Genomic DNA, 23579 nt, shown 5'->3' with positions numbered 1-23579 from the left:
GTCTATATGATCAAAATGCACATGGGTGAATGGATAAAACAATGGAAATATGCAAGATATCAAGGGTCATGTTTTCTGTATCCCGGAGAGCATCGCGATGAATCAAGTCGAAGTCGTCCAGTGGGCTGTCAGTTGCAGACGCATCTCTGGTTGGACTCGGAGATTCCGCGATTCCCTTCCCTTTTTCTTCTCGTGACAGTCGACTTTCTGGAGGCATGTTCCTTAATGTAGGGGACGACTACAACCGCCGAAGGATACTAACGAGTCTACGCAAGAGAAAACCTATCTAGAGAGAGAAAGTAAATGTAGAGAGAAGGGAGAGAAAACAGATACCTGAATCTGCAGAGAAGAATGACGGAAGTGAAGGAGAGAGGTCTATTTATAGCAAAAACGAAGGCACGTTTTCCGAGTGCAATCATTAGGTTTATGAAGGCCTAAATGGGCCTCAAAGGCCGCCTGAATACCCAGGAATTTACTTGCGACGGTCCAACTTCTCGCTGGAACCGGTTTTCGATCAAGAACTCAGACCGGAATCAATTCCCTATCTCTATTTAAACCGGTCTCCGGTTAACCAACAAAACCGATCCCCGTCTTTTCACCCAAAATAATCTGTCACCCGAGTAAACTGTACCTCATTGTAAATACTGAGAGGCGAAAGCACGCGTCGACGACTAAATGCTACTCGGAGCGACTAAAAATACACTCTGACGACTAAAACGGGAAGTATTACCCCTTGCATCAGAGCATGCTATCCGAATGAACCAGACCCACAAATTCACTGAGACCGCCGCGCCGCTCACAAGTGAGCTGGGGGGGGACTTATTGTAGGAGATGGATTACATCCCTCCGCAAGGCCCATCGAATAATAGGCTCTAATCCATTGAGTCGGATTTGTCTGGTCGGCTCGGCGGCTAAACACGAGAACTCGACCTTAGAGTACTTTTAGCCGGTCGACCAAGCCGACCAAAAGTACCCGGCTTTAAGGGAATTCCGTCCAGGCCCGTGTACGCGGCCTTTCGCATCAAGGCCCAAAGAGGCACAAAATTAGGGCATCAAGGGCAGGAGACCTATAAAAGAGGGAGAGGAAGCAATAAGAAATGGACTTTTGGACCGTTGGACAAACCAAGCGGCTAGATCTAGGGTTTTAATGGCTATCTTTGATCTTGTTGCTCTTTCACTTTCCTGTCACTCTTGTAACCCTTCAGTTCGAATCTAATAAAACTTCTTTAGTCATTTCATTTCTGACTTCTTTCACTCTAGTCGACTGAATCCCGTTCAAGCAGAAGCCAAGCACGAGGAGAAAATGAGACAAGCTCAGATTCCGTTCTTGTGGGCCCTCTCTGCCAGTCTAATCTCATCTCTTCTCTTTTATTATGTTACTCGGTTTATGAACTTAATTGGCTGATCCAGTAAAGTCTGTGTAACCTTAGACAGACTTGGGTTTCCATTTGTGATGGACTGAATATCTATGCTCATTATTGCAGTCGGCTTTGATTTTTCTTATTTCAAGAACACTAAAGTCCACAAAACCACAGTTGTTGTCAGTAATGGTCGGATGGACTTTGGAATAAAAATGATCAAAGTCTGAAACAAGAAGAGCTAATGTCTTTCGTCTTATTACAGCATTATGTTATCTCCAATAATTTAGCCTAAAACTCTTGCTCAGCCTCCGCTTTACTGAGATTTTTCTCTCTTTCAAACACCATGGGGAATTGCGGGTCTTTTCAAATTTCTTGTGATCAAACGCTGAATCGTATCTTAACATTCTTATTTAGTAAAGGTTATATTGGAAACCTTGAGGAGAATCTCAATTATCTGGTGAAGGAAATGAAATTTCTCATGGCAGTTAAAGATGAGGTGCTGATCAAAGTTGGGAGGGAGGAATGGCTACATCAGCAAAGGCGTCCAACTGTCCAGGAATGGCTTACACGTGTGGAGGACGCCTATGCACGGTTCAAAATTCTGGTTAGTACTAGTAGGGCTCAGCTTCAAAAGCGGGGAAAGGTGTATTCTTGTTGTTGGAAGAGGTCAAGAAACTCAGATTAGAGGGTTATTTTAAAGAGGTTACTGAGTTGCCTCCGAGACCTGAAGTCGTGGAGAGGCCAACCTGGGGTACGGTTGGTCAGGAGGAAATGCTCGAGACGGCATGGAATCGACTTATGGATGATAATGTCAGAATCATGGGTCTGCACGGTATGGGTGGTGTAGGGAAAACTACACTTTTCAAGAAAATACACAATAAGTTCACTGAAATATCTGGAAAGTTTCACATTGTGATATGAATTGTTGTGTCTCAAGGTGCAAATATTACAAAGGTTCAAGAAGATATTGCACAGAAGCTGCACCTTTCTGGCGACGGATGGACAAAGACAAATGAAAGTGACAAGGCCGCAGAGATGCACACCGTTTTAAAAAAGAAGAGATTTGTGCTGATGCTAGATGATATATGGGAGAAAGTGGATTTAGAAGCCATCGGAGTTCTGGAACCCACCGGAGAAAATGGATGCAAAGTAGCATTCACCACTCGTTCTGAGGATGTATGTAAGAGGATGGGGGATCATGACCCCATGCAAGTTAAGTGTTTGAAAGAAGATCAAGCATGGGAATTATTTAAACTCAAGATAGGAGACGAACAGTTAAGAAGAGAGCCCCGCATCGACCTCCTCGCTAGAAAGGTTGCTGAAAAATGTCATGGTCTGCCACTAGCGCTCAGTGTCATTGGGGAGATAATGGCATCTAAAACTACGGTACAAGAATGGGAGGATGCAGTCTATGTTTTTAACTAGATCCGCTGGAGAATTTTCTGACATGGAAGATAAAATTCTTCCAGTTCTGAAGTACAGCTACGATAACTGGTGGATGACAAGGCCAGGTTATGTTTCCTCTATTGTGCTCTGTTTCCAGAAGATGGTCATATTGAGTACTGGATATGTGAAGGATTCATGGGGGAGTACCAAGTTTTAAAAAGAGCAGTTAATAAGGGATATGGGGTAGTTGGGTACCCTTATCCGTGCAAATTTACTAACAGCAGTTGATACAAAAACTGTTATGATGCATGACGTAGTTCGTGAGATGGCTCTATGGATTGCATCCGATTTGGGGGAAAACAAAGAGAATTTTGTTGTTCAAGCAAGAGTCGGATTACACCAAGTACCAAAAGTCAAAGACTAGGGAGCTGTGAGAAGAATATCATTAATGGGTAATAAGATTGAAAAGATGACTTGCAGTTCCAAGTGTTCTGAACTGACAACTCTGCTCCTCCAATCCAATAAATTGGAGATTCTCTCTGGTGAAATAATCCAATATATGAAAAAGCTAGTTGTTTTGGATTTATCAAGTAATCTCAACATGAGTGGACTTCCAGGTCGGATATCGGAGCTGACCTCACTGCAGTATCTTGACTTGACCGATACACGTATAGAGCAACTGCCTGTTGGTTTCCAAGAGTTGAAATAGCTAACTCACCTGAATTTGACTAGTACATACAGACTTTGTAGTATCAGTGGGATATCAAAGTTGTCGAGTTTAAGAAGTTTGAAACTATTTGGCTCTAACGTTCAAGGGGATGTTAACTTAGTGAAGGAGCTGCAGCTTTTGGAGCATCTACAAGTTCTAACCATAGATGTATCTTCAGAGTTGGGTTTGGAGCAAATATTAGGAGATCAAAGGTTGATGAACTGCATCTACCGTCTGCATATTCACGATTTTCAAGAAAAGCCATTTAATCTGTCGTTGCTGGTGAGCATGGAGAATTTTCGAGAGCTCAGGGTAACAAGTATGCATGTCTCTTATACGAATTGCAGTGGTAGTGAGATAGACTCGTCTGATTTACACAATCCAACACGTCTATGCTTTACCAACCTCTCTAACGTATATATATTTGACTGCAAAAGCATTACGGATCTGACTTGGCTATTGTTTGCTCCAAATCTTGTCAACCTACACATTGGAAATTCGGAAGAAGTGGAAGAAGTTATAAACAAAGAGAAAGAATCAAAGCTTACAGGTATTTCACCCTTTGAGAAACTAGAAGAGTTATACCTGAACGAGTTGCCTAGTCTGGATAGTATCTACTGGAGTCCTCTTGCCTTTCCATTTTGGAGGCGCATAAAGATAAGAGACTGTCCAAAGATGAGAAAGCTTCCCTTAAATGCTACAAGTGTCTCACGAGTTGACGAGCTTTCAATATCAGTACCGGTACCAAATATTGAATGGGAGGACGAAGATACCTTAAACCGTTTCTTGCCTTCAACCCTTAAGGTAATTTTATCTCTTATTGTCTTTCCGCTATAGGTTAGCATGATGTAGGCTTATCATCACTAGACTAATATGATCTATTTGCTTTCAGAATATGTTGTGCCTTAAATTTCAATCCGTTCTAATAAATGTCACTAACTTTTTTTTTTTTTTGATCAACTGAAATTTTATATCATACGCAAGGAGGAATACATTGTGACATACAGACCCGAGGATGAAGAGACCCAGTATCCTTGACACAAAGCTGTAAGAGACCCAGTTCTCGAGAGACAGATGTAAGGAAACCACCCTTGATAGTGCTTAGCACTAGCCCAAGACCGTAATACCCGAGAACTCGAAAGAACTAAGAGATTTTCTAAGTATAAAGAATAATACGGAAGAACTCTCAAAGAGATTTAGAGAACTTTGAAAACTTTGAGTATAACACTTTTTTTTTCTTTAAGAAAACTTTCTTGTTCAACTTCTTGTATTATTGTTACAAATGAAGGAGGAGAGAGCTATTTATAGGCTCCAAAAGTACAAAATATCTTACAAACCTTATCTTAATCTCTAGAACTCTCTACTAATACTTATCTAGATTTTTTTTGACTAATACTTATCCAAAGGAGATCTCTAGAACACTTGAGGAGGTGATGATCTTTTATGATTTTTCTAGAGAGATTCTAGAACCTTAACTTAACTTTGGGTTTAGCCAAATAAGATTATTGGAACCCATAATTAAGGATAGCCCAAAATCAAGTTTAACTTCAATACTCCCCCTTAAACTTGATTGTGTCCATCATTCCGAGCTTTGAGCGGAGTATCTCGAACTGACCTTTTGGTAATGACTTGGTGAAGATATCAGCAATGTTGTCCTTGCTTCAAATCTCCAATGCTTCAATTGTTCCATCAAACACTTTCTCTCTTATGAAATGATGTTCCAATTCAATGTGTTTCGTCCTTCCATGGAATACTGGATTATTGGCCAGCTTGATGGCACTTTGATTATCTCCATAGATGGTAACCGATTTATTTATTGGCTCGAACAAGTCATCAAGGAGTCTTCGAAGCCATATACATTCTTGGGCTGCGAGTGTTGAAGCTTTATACTCTGCTTCGGTAGTAGACAAAGACACCGTTGCTTGTTTCTTGCTGCACCATGAAATGCTTGTGTCTCCACACAAAAACACAAAACCCGAAGTTGATTTTCGATCATTTAAATATCCATCAAAGTCAGCACCTGTGAAACCATGAAGAGAAACCTCGGCATTATACTTGTACATCAGTCCCATGCCAAGAGTTGTCTTCACATACTTTAATATCTTCTTTGCCGCTTCTAGATGTGGCTTCCTTGGTTCATGCATAAACCGGCTTACAAGGCCAACCGCAAAGGCAATATCTGGTCTTGTAATGGTTAAGTATAGAAGACTTCCAACAAGAGAGCGATAAGGTCGAGGATTGGCTAACAATGATCCTTCATCGCGTTTGAGCCTTATGTTAGTATCTAGTGGAGTGGAACGTACCTTTCCTTGGTGTACTCCAAACCTGTCAACAATCCTTTTTGCATAACCTTGTTGGCCGATGAATATTCCATCCTTTACCCTCTGGACCTCTAGACTAAGAAAGTGATTCAGCTCACCTAACTTCTTCATCTCAAACCTCACCGACATATCCTCTTGTAGACGAGCAATTTCAGCATCGTCATTTCCAGTAATGATCATATCATCCACGTAGAGGAGAACTACTACATGAGCTCTTCCACTTCTCTTGAATAATTGGCTTGGATCAGCACTTGATGCCATATACCCGCAAAACTGGAGAAATTGAGCAAGCTTTCCATACCAAGCTCGTGGAGATTGTTTTAATCCATACAAAGCCTTTTTCACATCTAACTGCCATAGTTTCCATCTAAAGCTTGCAGCTAAAGATAATAGTGAGCGTACCGTAGTCATCTTTGCTACTGGACTGAAGGTCTCATCATAATCTTCTTCGTACTTCTGAGAGAATCCTCGAGCAACCAACCTTGCTTTGTATCTGTCAATGCTCCCATTCGCCTTTCGCTTTAGTCGATACACCCATTTACAAGAAACAGGTTGGGCATCCTTTGGTTTCGGAACCAAATCCCATGTTTCATTTTTCATGAGAGCATCAATCTCCTCTTTCATTGCGATCACCCACTCCTGAACTCCTTTTGCTTCTTCATAAGATGATGGCTCATCTTCATCTAGAGGAGCTGCAAAGTAACAAGAGTAAGTGGTGACGAACCTTTCATCTCTAAACCGAGCGGGTTTGACAATGTTTCTTTTTGTTCGTTGATTGACGACAGAACCATGATCATGCTCCTCTTCTTCATCTTGGTCATCGCTCTCCCTTTCCCCTTGAGTCTCCTTTTCAAAGCTTTCATTATCACTTGGAACTTGAATTATTTGTTCATTAGTCTTAGAGAAACCTGAACCATCTTTCTCATCTAAGACTTGATGTGGTCCATAGTAGGATGAAACTTCGTCAAAGACAACATCACGAGACACTGTGTATTTATGTGTCTATAGATCCATCCAGCCCTTCCGTTGTTCATCGTAACCGACAAAGATACACTTCCTTGCCTGTGTTTCCAACTTTTTTCTTTGAGAGTCGAACACATGGACGTAACAGAGTGATCCAAATATTCTGAGATGTTTCACCGTTGGCTTTTTCCCGTGAATCATCTCGTAAGGAGACTTCATGTTGTTTGGACTGAGTGGCATCCGGTTGATGACATAAGCTGCACATCTCATGCCTTCTGCCCATTACGCCTTAGGCAAATTCTTTTCATGTAGCTAGCTTCTGCACGTCTCGGTTAGATGTATAATCTTTCTTTCTGCTACTCCATTTTGTTGAGGTGTATACGGGCATGTATATTATCTCTTAATACCATTCTTTTGGCAAAAAGAGAGGAACTCCTTTGACATAAATTCTCCTCCATTATCCGTCCTTAGAGTCTTTAGCTTCCGACCAAACTCTCTTTCCACGGTAACCTTGAATTCTTGAAATCTTTGAAATACTTCTGATTTTTCCTTCACAAAGTATACCCAAGTGTACCGTGAGAAATCATCTACGAACAGCAACATGTAGCGTAACCCGGAATAGGAGGATGTTCTTGCTGGACCCATCAAATCACTATGGACCTTCTCCAATGGACCGCTGCATCTTGAGGTTGAATGATCAAACGGAAGTCTATGTGACTTTCCATATTGACAACCTGCGCAAATTCTTCCTCCATCTTGAATCTTCAACTTTGGAAGCCCATGTACCAAGTCTTTATTCACCATGACCTTAAGCTTGGTCATATTTATATGGCCAAGTCTGGCATGCCAGACGGAAGCATTGTCATTCGTACTCATCATCTTCACATAGGCATGTGAGGCCGATAAAACATATAATTCTTTGACGCGTACTCCAGTGTGAACAACATCCGCCTTTAATTCTTTAATATTCCTTAAGAACTTAACGTCTCTTGGGCCAAATAGAACATAGTTACTTGAGTCGACAGCATTCACCACCGAAAGAAGATTCTTCTTTACTCCAGGGACATGGTACACATTCTTGAGGGTGATCGGTTCTTCATCATCTCCTTTAATGACAACAGTCTCTTCCTTTTCAATTCGATGGATTGAATTATCAGCGGTAATAATGGCTTCTTTCCCGTCATGACGTTGAAGACTAGAAAATAACTTCTCATCTCCGGTAATATGATGGCTACAACCCGAGTCTACAATCCAATCATTTCTCAAGTTCTTAGTTGTGGGTGTACCTGGATGTGTAGCCTCCACCGTGAAACATTTCCCACATTCTTCGTCTTCCGTATGACTTTTTGACTCCATCATATTTGTTTCCTTTAACTTGACTCGACAGTCCCTTTTGAAATGCCCAAGCTTTCCACACCGGTAGCACTTGAAATTTTTCTTATCCATAGAAGATCCTTCACTTCCATCATTGTGTCTTGAACCTCCATCTTTGTTTTTCGCCTTGAAGCTTTGTTGTCTCCGAGCTACAAAGGCGCTTCCCGAGTCATCATTGATTTTGACTCCTGACATTTGCATGGCTAATGACTCTTGCGAAGCTAGCAAATTTTCAAACTCTTCCAAGGAAGGTTGTGTAGCCCATCCTTGAACCGAAGTCACAAACGGTGTATATTCAGGCCGTAGACCTCGAATGATAGACCGCTTCAACCGTGCTTCAGAAATTGACTCCTCCGGATTTAGAGTATTAATCTCAGAGCATAGGTTCTTTACCTTGATAACTTGCGAAGCTAGCAAATTTTCAAACTCTTCCAAGGAAGGCTGTGTAGCCCATCCTTGAACTGAAGTCACAAATGGTGTATACTCAGGCCGTAGACCTCAAATGATAGACCGCTTCAACCGTGCTTCAGAAATTGACTCCTCCGGATTTAGAGTATTAATCTCGGAGCATAGGTTCTTTACCTTGATAAAAAAACTTCGAGATTGAAGACTCCCCCTGCTTCGCATTCGCAAGCTCATTCTCCAATAATTGTAGCTTGGCCTCATTCTTTTTGTTGAACAATTGATCTAAAGCTTGCCAAATGGAATTAGCGGAAGTACATCTTGAGACATGCTCAAATATGCTTGAAGATATGGATCTCTTCAAAGCAAACTCTGCCTTGGCATTCTTCCGTGTCCACTCCTTTGTCGCTTCCGGGGTTGCAGCATTTCTCCTTGGTGGTGTTGTGCTATTACCACCGACGACATCCCATAAGTCCTCACTCACCAAGTATGACTCCATGCATGACTTCCATAACCGATAGTTAGATTGGTTTAAGATTTCCATTCCCAATCCAACAACACGACCCATTGATTCCATACTTAGAATAAACCCGAGCTCTCTTTAAACCCCGATCTTGATGAGCACAAGATTAGAATAGCTCTGATACCATATAAGGAAACCACCCTTGATAGTGCTTAGCACTAGCCCAAGACCGTAATACCCGAGAACCCGAAAGAACTAAGAGATTTTCTAAGTATGAAAAATAATATGGAAGAACTCTCAAAGAGATTTAGAGAACTTTGAGTAGAACATTTTTTTCTTTAAGAAAACTTTCTTGTTCAACTTCTTGTATTATTGTTAGAAATGAGAGAGGAGGGAGCTATTTATAGGCTCCAAAAGTACAAAATATCTTACAAACCTTATCTTAATCTCTAGAACTCTCTACCATAATATCTAAATTTTTTCTACTAATACTTATCCAAAAGAGATCTCTAGAACACTTGAGGAGGTGATGATCTTTCATGATATTTCTAGAGAGATTCTAGAACCTTAACTTAACTTTGGGTTTAGCCAAATAAGATTATTGGAACCCATAATTAAGGATAGCCCAAAATCAAGTCTAACTTCAATAACAGAACCCTATGTCACTAACTTTGTTTATGCTTCTGATGTTTGTCTTTCAATTTGCTACTCTGGTCTGGGATTCCTCACTCCATCTTACGTACATGTGGAGTGTATTGTATCATTGTTTTCTCTTTACATACTTATCTCTGTGGAATGTGTTGTGTTGTTGACTTGGATTATGTTTTCATTTTCCTTTTGTATTTGTATCTTTTTCAAACAATGGTTTATGCTTTTAGGAAAAAGAACTTTTACAGAAGATTTTTATTTTGGATCATGATCAAACTAAAAATCCACGCTTCAATATGTAAACACAACTCCCTAATTCACCAAGCTCCATGCATGAGCAATTGAAGAACCAAACCCAGATCTGTCCCATATTGAAAGATCCTGTCTCCCTGGTTGCTGTCTCCACAGCTTTGACAAAACTCCTTGTAATCTTCCCTTTCCTTTTCTATTCCATCAGCAGCACTTGTAAGTTGTTCTTGCAATCTCATTTTCTCCCTTGCAAGTTTCACATTTTCTTTTTATCTCCATTTATAGATATCATTACAGTTCAGGTATGAACTCAACATCTCCGCTCAATGTCTTGAGAAAGTTGTCATATTACTCTGCAAGTATCCCAGTAGATTACTTTTGTCTGTTCTTGTAATGCTTAGATCTCTAGAAAGAGCTGACTCACTTAAACTGGAACAGGTTCAAGCAGATGTGATCAGTATTAAGTATTCTAACAGAAATTCTTGCATTGGATATCTTTTGAGTTCAAGATAAAATGCTTCATTGAACAGAGGAAAGCAACTATGTCTTTCAGCAAAGTCACATTTCATTTCATCTTTTTCTATAGGCATGTAAGCGTCTCCTTGAAGCTTGTAGCAGTGTTCGGTACAATTGTACAGTCAACTGTTTCGGCACGAGGAAGTGTTTGCGTTGATCTCCATGTAGAAGAAAGGTTATTTTTCGCTCCTATGTTGTCTTCATGACATACATTCTCTCACACATATTATCGGAAAAGTAAAACAAATTGAGAAATTAGGTTACAGATCTGCCGAAGTTGTTCCTTCCTTGCGGCGATTTTGCATCTGTTGCTTGAAGATTCGCTGAGCACGGAGGCTCCGTCGGGTAAGCACTTGTTTTTAATCACTGAGTTCTAGCTAATGTCTTTTGTGTCTCTACTGAATAAAAATGTTCAATCATTTGTGCTATAATATTCTGTTTTCAGGTCATCGGAATCCAAGCTTCAGAGTCTGGAATCTGAAAGCAATGTAACCGATACTCTATGACTCAAACCGAACGTTTTCAGAAAACGAGGCAAGAGAAAGCGAAAAAGATTCCAGCGTAGGTAAATAAGTTATGGAGGTTAGTGCCTTGGAGGAAAGCGAATTTATTGAATTCATATACTATCGATATAGCTAGCAGTTCTAGGAGTAAACTAGCTGCTTATACTAGCAGTAGCAGTCAAAATCAGAGGCCATGGTTTGGCTTTACCCGAAGAGCTTATGAAGATTTTTTTTTTGGCATCTGTTGAATTTATTAGAACATTTGATCCATTGTTACAACACAAAGCTGACAAGGAATGCAATCCTTTCAGAGCCAAAAGTCGGGAATTAAAAACCGCACATCCTGAGAACAAAGCCCCATAATGGAGAAGCTTACTAACACATTCGAAATATGAAACTAAACCACATACTGAAATAAAAGAGACCACTTGTAGTGTTTACGGAAGCGAAGAAGCTGATATTGAACTCCATAGCAACGACAATCAAACGACCATTACGAAGAACCTAGAGATGCTCGAGCTGACCACAAGAACCACAGACTTGAGAAGACCATAAACCAGCACAGGTCACAACCACAAACCCAAAGAGTACAAGCTCGGCTGAACAATCGCAAGACCAAGACGCAAACAGAACCAATAACTAAGACCATAAACCAGCACAGGTCACAATCGCTTATGAAGGTATACAACACTATTTTAATGCATTTTTATTAGGTAATAACGTTGAATTATAAACTTCAAAGAACTAATTGCGTTTATTGAATTTTGACCGGTTAAAATTGTGAAAATAGTTAATCACAAAATAATGTATAGTAATTTTTAATATGTGTGAAAACTCTAAAATATACATTATTTTAAAACGGAAAAAGTATAAACAAATTAATACATTAGTAAGAGGTAATACAGTACATTTAATTATTTTTTAGTTTCTGTAAAAAAATCTGAAACCGGGGTTATAATATTATTTGCATCAAGATGCAGCGTTTCGATACAAAAACGAACATGGCCTACATGAATTGAAAATATGAAGAAGTCCTCACTTTCTATTATCTTCACTTCATTCCTTGATTTCCACGCTATGTTGGCAATAGCTAAGGTAAGATCTTCCCACTTCAACATCTCCATTTCTAGTTCTTTAACATATAAAAATAGCTACTTTACTCAAGTTACTCCCTCTTTTTCTTTCATCCGAAGTTCCGAACTTCTCCAGAGAGTACAAAACCCTAGTTGAAAAATAAAATAACAAAAAATCCTAACAGTACCCCTATACATTCCCTTCTTCTTATAAGCCTAACTTAAACGGAACCGGGAAAACGAAAAAAGAAGGAGGAAATGGAACTATTGGGATGTGATTAGAGTAATAGAGATCTTTTGTGTTCATTTTCTCTGCGGTGAGGCTCAACTTCATATATGGAACCGGGATACATTGTTGTATCACCGGAATCAAAGGTTAACTAAAGAACCGACTTCAGTAGAGATTTAAGAATTTGTGTTCTCTATCCATGCTGATAAAGCACCAGGGCCTGATTGTTTGTCGGCTGTTTCTTTTTGGCTAATTGGCATATGATTCAAGAGGAAGCAATCAAGGAAGTGAAAGAGTTCTTCACGATTGGTTTGGTCGGCTCCCAGCATGAATAAACGACACTCACATCATATTGCTCCTGATAACGCAAAGACCAAGCAGGATTTTAGACTATATACCAATTACACTATACACTATGTTATGCTTCTACAAAATAATCTCCAAGCTTCCAACAAAAAGATGCTAACCTATCCTGTCCGAGCTGATTTCAAAGAATCAATCAGCTTTTGTACTATATATAGAGGGGTATCTCCGTCAATGTACTAATCACACATGAGGTTATGTATTTCCTCAAGACGTCATTAGCTAGTAAATGATGCTTGATGTCCGTGAAAACCGACATGAGTCAAGCGTATGACAGGCTAGAATGAAACTTTGTAGGGATGGTGCTTAAAAGGCTTGGCTTCCATTGGAAATGGATAAACTGGATCATGCAGTGCGTCAGAACTGCTTCTTTCTCCTTCTTAGTTATTTGATCAGCAAAAGAGACGGTCATTCCATCAAGAGAAATCATACAAGGGGATCCTTTTTCTTTCTATCTCTTCATCTTTTATAGTGAAGCTTTATCGAGGATATGCTTAAAATCACAACTGCATGAAATCTCTAAGGAATTAGAGTGGAAAGGAATATCCCGAGAGTAAATCATTTGTTGATGATACAATATATTTTTGTTGAACAAATACACAAAATATCTCAGAGCTGAAAGAGATTCTAAGGTTGTATGGGCAAGTTTCGGAGCAGCAGGTTACTAATCAAAAATAAGTAACCACATTCTCAAGGAAAGCACCCCTAACCTGAAGGAGAAAATCAAGAATGAGCTACAAATAGAGAAGGAGGAGTGTGTAGGAAAGTATATAGGGCTCCCCGAGAGCTTTGAGAGGAGGAAAAAGAACTTATTTACCGATATTGTAGACATGATTTGAGAAAAACAATTAGTTGGGCCTCAAAACAGTTGTCATTGGCGGGGAAGCTAGTTATGGTGAAGAGCATTTTGACGGCAATGATATTTTAAGATCCAAATGTTTCTTTGTAATCGTATCCAATCCGCGCTAATGTGCTTTTGATGGGACTGTAAACCTAATCAACGCAAGATGTCATGGACAGCTTGGGATAGCCTTACAAATGCCAAAAGCGAATGAGGTTAGGCTTTTGAGACGTTCAAAGTTTCAGTGAAGCGTTACTGGGAAAACTATGTTGGAGATTGCTAACCAACACATCGTTTCTCTTAGTAGAACCTCTGTAGAGGTACAAGCGACTGTTAATTTCTCTCATTAATTGCGTGGCATAATAGTCGGCCGAGATCTCATCTCAAAGCATCTTAGGTGACGTAGAATTGGTGAAAATCTTGAAGGACTCATGGTTATCCACCGATCGGAGTGAGTATATCATGGGCTTGGCGCCGTAATGGTTCAAAAGACGGCTTATTGGCATCCCTAACATGAGAACTCGCAGACTTGGAATCAAAACAAGATTGATGCTTTGTTTCCAGAGTTGTTACTTTCTCACACCTTTAAAAAGCTTTTTTTATATTTGTTAATTTTTCATTGTTGCTAAAAAAAAAGTTAAATTTTCATCAATCAATAATATTAAATATTAAGAATTATCGTGAGAAACCTGATGAATCTCTCAACCAATATGATGTTTTAAGTATTGGAAATTTTTTAAAAAGAATCCAGCTAAAAATAATTATTATTTTATTTTATTAAGATCCCACCAAGATTCTATTTTTATACCCTTTCTTATAGGTGTAAATGTAATAATTGTTTTTGTTAATATGTATGTCGATATATATATAAATTTTTTTTTTTGAAAACGTGGGAGCCTTTATTAAACGAGGACATAGATCCATATACAAGAAATGGCTTTCCTCAGGACTGCCCCCACTTATACGTTAATCGAAGAGACATTAAAACAAAAGAGAAGAAACGTATAGACACATCATTAGTATTGAGCAATCACAGCTTTCACAAGCTACGGGCCAAGTTCTCATTCAAATTACGCAAGCCCAATATACACACGTTTAAGTCAGTGACAACCCCAAGTTTCTCATTTTACATCATTTAATGGAAAAGGAAAATTATTAACTGATTTTTGGCCAAGATACGTCATTTTTTTCTTTTTTTTGTTTTTAATTTAAAACTAGAGCTTGACCCGTACGTTTGTTTAGCATTAACTAGCTTAATTATCCGCGTTGAACGCGGATCATGTTTTATTTTGTTTTATGTAAATAATTTTAATCTCCTATATATTATTTGACAAACATTTTTTAAGTTATAACATTTGTATCAATGTTGATGTGTCAACACCATATCAATTCTCAGGTTAAATATTTAATGCTTCTTTGGTTACTAGAAAAATTGCAAGAGTATGCAACTCATTAATGTTTTGGTCCGACGTACATTAAATTACTGTTTTACAAAATTATTATTTATTTAGAAATGCGTCTACGTAATTTTAAAATAACAAACTTTCGATAGGATTCTCCTCCCATGTTACGAACGGTTTATTAAAAACACTTACACATGATGAAATAAAGAAATCATAATCACTTGATGGTCGAGTGTTGTCTCACGAGGATGAGATGGAGTAGACACCTTCAAAGAGAAAACAATTCGATCAAACAAAGATGACATATTGCTTATGTTCAATACAAATATAAAACATTGATCCACGATGATTCATAACAAAATATATTACGTATGGAACCTTTTATTAAAATTACTTTTCAAAGTTATATGAGTGCAAACGCATTACAAAAGTTTGAATTTTTTTTTTTAAATTCAAATTTAAGAAAACCCAATTTAAATTGGTAAGCCTAAATCGATATTCTATTGACAAAGTTAAATTCCAATTGACCTTCATAAAACGTTGCAAACTTGAAATATAAAACATTGATCCACGATGATTCATAACAAAATATATTACGTATGGAACCTTTTATTAAAATTACTTTTCAAAGTTATATGAGTGCAAACGCATTACAAAAGTTAAATTTTTTTAAAAAAATTCAAATTTAAGAAAATCCGGTTTAATTTGGTAAGCCTGAACCAATATTCTATTGACAAAGTTAAATTCCAATTGACTTTCATAAAACATTGCAAACTTGCAATCAAATCTTTGACTTGCTATACAAGCTGGTTTCTTTCTATATGAATATCTTTAAGGTTTTATTGGTATTTCCAATCATATATTCACAACTTTGCAAGCAAGCATATAACGATATGACACGAAATAATTTATAACACCATACAATTGGATTATGAAAGAAATATTTTATTAGTATAATATAGTATAATATAAATTTTCAAAAATTTATAACACAAATTTTTTGATATATATTCACCCCGCGCAAGAGTACGGGTCCCAATCTAGTCTAAATATAAAAAGCCAGCAATTAAAGCTTCGGGGCATTTTGGAAATCAACAAATGTTCACTTAATTGTAAGGACCCGCGTTAAAAGTATTTCGTAAACCCGAATCTATATATATTATAATAGTTGAGTTTTTACTCTCTCCTTAGCGCGCCACGTCAGCGTTTTGTGGACCACACTTTTAAAAAGTGTGAAAAAGTGTAAACCCATGGCTCAAACCCGGGTTATTGAGATATAAACACCAACATTTATACCACTAAACTAAGAAAATTTTACTCTCGAAGACACAATTTGAGTTTTCAATTACATTAGAAGACACATTTCTAGTTGACACACTTTCTTCTAGCAATATTACTAAGATAACCTCCATCACTAATGGGATGTCTCTTTCGTTGGCCTTTCTAACTAAGACATAACTAATCTTCTTTTAGCTTTTTCAAAACAAAAACAATTATTCTTCCTTTTCTTTACCAACTAATAAATAATAACCTTATCTTTTCAAATCCCTAAATTGACAAAAAAAACTCACAAAGTGAACCCTTGGTCCCGTTCTCCTTCGACATCTTTTCGAAACCAAAATCCTCCTTTCGCGGTCTTCCGACATCAGAGGCTAGAGAAACTGAACCATAATCTTCTAGATCCGAAATGTCCCTAGTCCCCTAATCCTCCTTTCGTGGTCTTCCCAAACTCCTTTTCTTCCTCACTGCCGACTGTTCTTCTGTTGTTTCCCAGACTATCTTCTACATGGATGCTATTGAAGGGAGGAACAGACAGAAGCTTGACGGTCGCAACATCACCATGAACGAGGCTCAGTCCCGTGGAAACGATGGCGGTGGCGGTGGAGGGCGTGGTGGAAGAAGCGGTTGATACCGCAGTGGAGGCGGTGGTGGTTATGGAGGCGGTGGTGGAAGACGTGAGTATGGATACAATGGTGGTGGTTGGTGGAGGTGGCTGCCCAATCTTCATCCACAAAACCTTGAACATAAGACCTCGTCCACAAGATCTTCATCCACAAAACCTTGATTCATGTGTCCACATTTTTCCGTGTCCATAATTTTACCATCCACAATGTGTATGTTCATATCTAACCTGTCCACAACTTTTCGTGTCCACAAACACTTGACATGCAAGGTGCAATTTCTGCTTCAAAATCGAACCATTTTAGCTTTGTTTTGTTTCTAAGGATAAATCTCAACTTTCGTCTCCTTGTTCTAAAATTAGCAGAGAACGGAGAAGAATAGTTTATTCCCTGTCAACTGTTCACCAAAACCACAAGCATTGTGTCCATTCCTATCCATCCAGAAGTATCTGTTAAGTGTCTACAACACAGTGTTTGTCGGTTTGTTGTTTGCCTTATATTCATATCTTCTTTGTATCTATTGAACAAATCCTTTTTAGTGTATCTGGTTTGTCTACACAGTAGTTTCATAACTTTTTTTTTGAAATCGTACTTCACGACATCTTTGTTTATCCTTGAATGTGGTTTTAGTGTATTTGTTATTATTTATTTGGAGATGGGTTGGATTTTTGTGGATAAATTACAACAATTTCTTCATTGAGATTAGGGTGTTCTAGGATGTTGTGGATTGTGTTACAACAACTAGTGTTGTGTAGCATGTCATATGGACACAATCATATGGATTTGATTAAAATTTATGTTGAAAGATCTATGGACAATCAAATATTGTCCATCCATGAAAACTTAGAAGAAGTATCTACAAAACACATATACACAGATAACAAAATGTTGTCCATAAAAATGTATCCACAAAACATTGCACGCAAAATATAAACTCAAATTCTATAATTTTAAAATTTTAAAATACATATGAATATATGGGTATCAAAATAGAAAGAAAAAAACTGTATTTTGTTATGTATATTTATATATCTATTTATACATTGAAATATAAAATAATGACAACTAAAATATATCAAGGAAATAAAGAGTTGATTACAATATAAAATTATTATTTTTTGTTGAAAAAGAAGTAGAGTCTAACGATAGTAGTTCTCTGGCTCAACACATTTCCAAATTTGGTTAGTTCACAGTTGTTTTTTCAAAAATTGTATCCTTCTATTTACATAAAATCAAGGCTAGTTTTGTCTCAAAAAAGACAGTTGTCCTTATAATGTGTTTCAAATGTACAATGTGTCTTCAAATGAAAAGAGAAGACAAAAAGTGTCTCTTTATGTAAGTCTCTCCTAAACTAAAGGATATTTTGTACATTGATAGCCGAACCTAATATATATTTATGAAGGTCGGAAGCCCTTACTTTATCGGTTTTCTCTGTGGGTCGGGCCTACAAGTATATTATGAGTTTCATTTTTCAATGAGATTCATCACATTTTATGAAAAAGCAACAATTATAGGTTTTCCATTTTGTAAATTGTCTTCGTTTAACATGAGTTAGAGTTTTTTTCATCATTTTCTCAGACAAGTCTGAGTTATAGAGTTGCGCTGTGTGTCTGTTCGTAATTTATTTTTTCACCGGTGAACTCTTCATCTCCCTATCTTAAATCGCTTGATCATTAATGTTCCTGATTTGTAGCCCTTCTGTAAACCCTATATATATGATTCTCATCTTTGATGAACCCAATCTGCATCTCCACAAAACTCATTGATTCCTCTTAGCTTTAACCATCTTCTAGAAAATGTCTCTCTCTGTCTCTCCAGTTCCTCAAACCGGCGTCCCCGGCATCCGTCACTCAACCTTCGAGTATCTCCGTCTTGGTCGTAGTAGTCAGAGCATCGCATCTAACCTCCTAGCTTTTGGGATTCCCTGAACTTCAAGATAGACAATGAGTTTATGGGAATCACGGTTCTCTTCCTTGATGAAAAGGTAAGTTAATCTTAGATTTATAACACTTATTTAATATAATTGTTTTTAATTGATTTCCTGATTCTTTGTTGAATAATTTTATTTGCAGATTTCGTGATTCATGGGTTTATTCCCGCCGGACGTGCTAATCATTACATGACATCTTTGAAAGACGGTTCCATTGTGAATGTCGATCGTTTTGAGGTTACTAGGTGCTCAAGCATGTACAAGATAATTGATCATCCATTTCTCATTTGTTTCATCTCACAAACTATTATTGATGAAGTCTTCACGGGTGCTCCTGAGATCAATCTCCAGTCATAATTAGACTGTTCGATAATTTCCAAGTGATTGCGAACACAAGCCTAGAACTACCAGGTATATTATCATATTGCATCTGGGTTTATATTATGTTTTGATATCATAACTGATGTTTAAACTCGCAGATGTGGTTGGGCAAATCCTTTCTGTCCAGGGCTCTGACCTTACCAGAGAAACAACTCGAGTCGTTATCCGTCTCCTCATTGATCCGTAAGAAATAATCAACACACAATCCTCTTTATATTATTATCTATATTTTGCTAACATCAATAATCAAAAATATTTCCTACCCAAAATTTGTGGTCGTCTATTTATCTCCCTTACTTATCAAATTAATTTTACACAAGCCTTTATTTTACAGCTTAAATGAAACCACAACAACCCAAACAATCAAAACACCAAAAAAGACGAATCATTAATGATCACCTCTCTTTTTTTGTCTAATCTTGGAAATAAACTTCAAAACAAATATACCAAACCAATCACCTCAACTAAAACTCAACGACACATACATCGAGTCAGCTAAACAAATACAAACTACACGGCGAGCTATTTAACAATTTACAAACTTACTTTCGCAACGAAGAAGACGAAGACGACAACCAAGATCAGTGAAATTACCTAAACAAAAAAACAGAGTAAGTTACGAACTCTGATAAATGCAACTAACAATTATTTTTGTTTACATATTACCCATCAAATAAAAGATAAACAAACACAGCCACATCAGGAGATACAAGAGACAATCCCGGCAGACACAAAGGCGGGAACAACATCTTCAACTGCTCACTCCTCTTGTCTTATAAAAATAGCTTACATGCCCAATGTCAACAGGTCAATGCTATTGTATTCTTATGAGAAATACATAAATTCGTTTAAAACCCATTAAGGTTCAAATACTTAGGGTGTGATTGGTAACCATCGAGGAACGTTATGAATGAATAGAAAAAGAATGAATAGGAATAAAATTTTGGGAATGATGAGGAATGAGGGTTCCTTATCAAAATTAACAAGGAACAAATTTGAATTATAATTCTCTACAAAAAAGGGAATGAGAAGGAATGAAGAGGAAAAAATATTCCTCATGAATGGTAACATTTTTGAGGAACGTTAAGGAATATAGTGTTCCTCTTCATTCCCTTGGTTACCATTCAAAACCCTTAGAACTGTCACTCATTTTATAGTTATTTCTACAAGTCTTCATGTATTTGTTTTAAAGGTCCGGTAAGAGCAACAAGTTTAAAAATAAAATAAAAACATATAACAAACATAATACACACAACTTACATAACTAAATTGGAGAAAAAATATCCAGAAACAAAAGGTACTCTCGACAACTTTAATATAATTTATGTACTCTCAACAGTAAAAAAACAAATTAAAAAGACAAACAAACAATAAGTCTCAGTGACACAGCAAACAACACCACAAACTATATCAATCACATTACTAACACAGTTTAGTCCTTCGTAAGTGGAGAACAATGCATACACAGTTCATCATCACAACTCTAACCCTATAACAATAAAAAAAACTTGAAAAACAACTCAAAACGCAAAATTCACAACTACAATAACCCTAGCAAATATTGAGATGAAACAAGAACTCTGTCCACAACCCCGTGCTTGCGCGGAGGCAATGCCCCTAGTCTATTAAACATGACACTACTAATGATGCCCTTAGAGCATCTCCAAAAGACACTCTATAACTTCAAATATGAAGTTTTGAAGAGTGAAACTCTATATTTGAAGTTTCACTGCTCAAAACTATTTTTATTTGCATTTGGATCTCTACAATCACACATCACCTTTATGATTCATAAATACTTTCTTGTTTATTGTTTTAAACCTTAAAAAAATTATATCTCATATACATTTTATATTTTGTTTACAGATTTAAAATTTTACGCATAAAATTAAATAAAACTTTAAAATAAGATATAAAATATTTTAAACTAGATTTAGAAAACAATAATATACAAAAGAAACTTAACAATTTTTTTTTTTTAAATTACATGAAGACATAACTATTACACAAATTTAAATATTACAACAACAATAATAGTCAGGTAAGTTTGATCCGGAACCTTCAAATTTTTCAAATATTGTCCAATTTTTTTTTGTGTAACTGAAGATAGTTGTTGTTGTTTTTAATGTCTTTTTCATACAATTATTTATTGTTCATATCGAATATATTCACGAGTATTAATATCATCGACAAAAATTAGGTTCGATCCAATTCGTCGATACAATTATTTATTTATTGTGACCGGGTGATTGTGGTCGAGTGGTAAGGAGACGGGACTGAGACGCCAACACGTTTCAGGTTCGATCCACTTGCTGTGCGAAACTAAGTCACAATTATTCTGGTCACCTAACACGGATATGGGCCTATGCTTTAGGGCCCACTTGAATACCCGGAGAGAGGGTCTATCCGTGGGCTGCACCTTCCCTTGGGGATTAGTCTGGACCTCTCCATGGGCCTAGGATACCCCCAGGTTAATAAAAAAAAAAAAAAAAAAGTCTAAGCCTAGCAACGTTTGAATACTATTTATGATATATATATCTACGCTATAATATATGAAACCAACATTTGATATAATACGGTATCTAATATATAATCGCACAGTTAGTTAAGAGATTAGCTAAGTTACTAATGAATAGGTCCATGTAGACTTAGTATGGTAGATTTTGATTTGGACTCTATTTTAATAGAGTACTAGATCTTGATCCGCGCCTCCGCACGGATGTTGGATTTAACTTGCGTTCAATGTGAATTTATAAACTATTGATTTTATAAAATGTCCATTTATATTTTTATGTTTTGAAAAATATATTTAGAGTAGAATATATTATATTATAATATAGATGTTTGATAATAATTTTTTATCGGTACGTAATATTATATTTATAATTTTATAACTTGATGCAATTTGATGTAATTGTAATATTCATATATTAGCCAATTAAATTTTTTTATTTAAAAATGATTTAATGTTTTGCAGTATGTTTTTATGAATTATTATTAATTTTATGATATTTGGTTTTCTTGAAAATTGTATTGTAGCAGATTAATATATACTATATATTACAGTTTGTGTTTTTATTTTCAGCAAAAAGAAATAACAATTCATTGTAATTAATTAATTTAAATTTTTGATTTTAAGTGAAGTTGCAGATTTGTAAATAAGAAAGAAATGAATGGCTAAAAATGTAAATAAAAAGAAAAATTTAATATGCTATTTGTGTTTCCAAACAATTCTCATTTAATCTGTTATCCAAGTTTTCAAACGATAGAATCTGAAAATGAGAAAGAAATACAGTGACTAAATATGTAAAAAAAATAAGTATTTAATTGATGTTTGGGGTTTCAAGGCCCCTAATCAAATGTTGTAGTATATAAGATGTCAAACCAGTCCTAAGTGATTATGATGCAAAGGGAATGCAAGACCATGCTTAATCTAAGTGCTACCAGTTTTTGAAGTTATTTGAAACTAGATTACTACCTAAAATGCAATAAAGGACAAAGTTTTATTTCTTATAAGAAGGGAGAACTCATGGGCTATGGGAATTGATCTTGGGTGATCAAGATTCAACCTAAAGGTGTCAACTATTAACCAATCTATATCTACCTTAGGCCTAGACACAATCCTTAGCAAACTCTATCCCTAGATGAATGCTCATTTACCTAGATAACTCAAGCATCAAATTCCTTTGGTTGAATGTTACCTAAGTAATCATTAATCTCAAGTCTACTAGCCATCTTAACACCTTTAACAACAAATCCCTTTGGTAAAGGATGTTAAAAGCTTAGGAGAGTTGGTTCAGGCATTTCATCAAACACCTTCCGGGTATGAAATGCCTAGAGCTCAAATTTAGAGAGGTCAACTCTAAAATTGCATTAAAAGCCCTCTACTAGCAAGGAATAAGATTGATCTATACCTAAACACCTTAGATCTAGCTTAATCACCCTTAATCTCCCTAATCCAAACCATCTCTAAATGCTCCAAAGTCACCATTTGAAATCTCCATCACCTGATAAGGACATGTGTAATGCAATGCAACCTAAACATATCTAAATGCTATCCTAAATGGTCAACATATGCAAGAATGAATGGTTAAAACAATGCAAATTGAGAAGATATCAACTCCCCCAAACTTGTATCTTACTTGTCCTCAAGTGACCTTGTAAGAACTCATAAGAGAGAGAGGTTTGAAGGTGGGAACTCATAGCCAAAAGTAACACTTCCTAGCACTCAACTTAACATCCTAAAGAAACATAGCAAATAGCATGAGCATTCTCCTTATTATACTCTAGCTTCTCTAGGCCTATCCTGGCAATTTGATGTTTGGGGTTTCAAGACCCCTAATCAAATGTTGTAGTATATAAGATGTCAAACCAGTCCTAAGTGATTATGATGCAAAGGGAATGCAAGACCATGCTTAATCTAACTGCTACCAGTTTTTGAAGTTATTTGAAACTAGATTACTACCTAAAATGCAATAAATGACAAGGCTTTATTTCTTATAAGAAGGGAGAACTTATGGGCTATGAGAATTGATCTTGGGTGATCAAGATTCAACCTAAAGG

General features: G+C 36.8%; 1 pseudogene; it reads left to right on the top strand.

Annotated features, from left to right (window-relative positions):
- The first annotated feature begins 1704 nt into the window (after positions 1-1704).
- On the top strand, positions 1705-4582 carry LOC106314376 (annotated as a pseudogene).
- The last annotated feature ends 18997 nt before the right edge of the window (positions 4583-23579 follow it).

This window comes from Brassica oleracea, chromosome C9, assembly GCF_000695525.1.
Source record: "Brassica oleracea var. oleracea cultivar TO1000 chromosome C9, BOL, whole genome shotgun sequence".
Taxonomy (NCBI): domain Eukaryota; kingdom Viridiplantae; phylum Streptophyta; class Magnoliopsida; order Brassicales; family Brassicaceae; genus Brassica; species Brassica oleracea.
Note: the sequence above shows the minus strand (reverse complement) of the source record. Positions and strands in the feature narration are given on the sequence as shown.